Source organism: Lathyrus oleraceus, chromosome 5 (assembly GCF_024323335.1).
Source record: "Lathyrus oleraceus cultivar Zhongwan6 chromosome 5, CAAS_Psat_ZW6_1.0, whole genome shotgun sequence".
NCBI classification, from domain to species: domain Eukaryota; kingdom Viridiplantae; phylum Streptophyta; class Magnoliopsida; order Fabales; family Fabaceae; genus Lathyrus; species Lathyrus oleraceus.
In genome coordinates this window covers 84,005,496-84,006,284 of record NC_066583.1, presented here as the reverse complement: position 1 = coordinate 84,006,284, position 789 = coordinate 84,005,496, and the positions used below count along the sequence as shown (strand labels likewise).

General features: G+C 43.1%; 1 non-coding gene across 1 annotated transcript; it reads left to right on the top strand.

Moving 5' to 3' along the window:
* The first annotated feature begins 413 nt into the window (after window positions 1-413).
* LOC127088623 (small nucleolar RNA R71) lies at window positions 414-520 on the top strand. The gene has a single exon (XR_007790452.1). It is a non-coding gene; the product is annotated as a small nucleolar RNA R71 (small nucleolar RNA).
* The last annotated feature ends 269 nt before the right edge of the window (window positions 521-789 follow it).

Below are 789 nucleotides of genomic sequence, written 5' to 3'. Positions count from 1 at the left end.
AGTAGGGATTTCCTTGAGCATAGTTTACTTGCTCTGCTTGGATTCCTGTTAGGAGCTGACAATCTGCAGGAGTGTGACCTTGGATTCCACAGACCTCGCAATTCTGAGTTATGGCAACCACGGTGGCTGGAGGTGATACATTTAAACTTTCAATTTTCTGGGCCAAAGCTTCTACTTTTGCATTAACATGATCAAGGTTACTTATCTCGTACATGCCACTTTTCGCCTGAGGTTTTTCTACCATTGTTCTTTCGCTTCCCCACTGATAGTGGTTTTGGGCCATGCTCTCGATAAGTTGATAAGCATCAGCGTAAGGTTTGTTCATAAGTGCACCACCTGCGGCGGCGTCTATTGTTAACCTCGTGTTGTACAAGAGACCATTATAGAAGGTATGAATCACTAACCAGTCCTCTAAACCATGGTGTGGACAAAGTCTCATCATGTCTTTGTATCTTTCCCATGCTTCGAAAAGAGACTCGTTATCTTTCTGTTTAAATCCATTTATCTGGGCTCTTAACATAGCTGTTTTGCTCGGCGGAAAATATCGGGCAAGAAAGACTTTCTTCAACTCGTTCCATGTGGTGACTGAGTTGGAAGGAAGAGACTGAAGCCATCTTCTAGCGCTACCTCTTAACGAGAAAGGAAAGAGACGAAGTCGAATTGCCTTTGAAGTGACACCATTAGCTTTAACAGTATCAGCGTATTGGACAAATACGGATAAATGAAGGTTTGGATCCTCGGTAGGATTTCCAAAGAATTGGTTCTATTGCACTGCTTGCAACAGTGAAG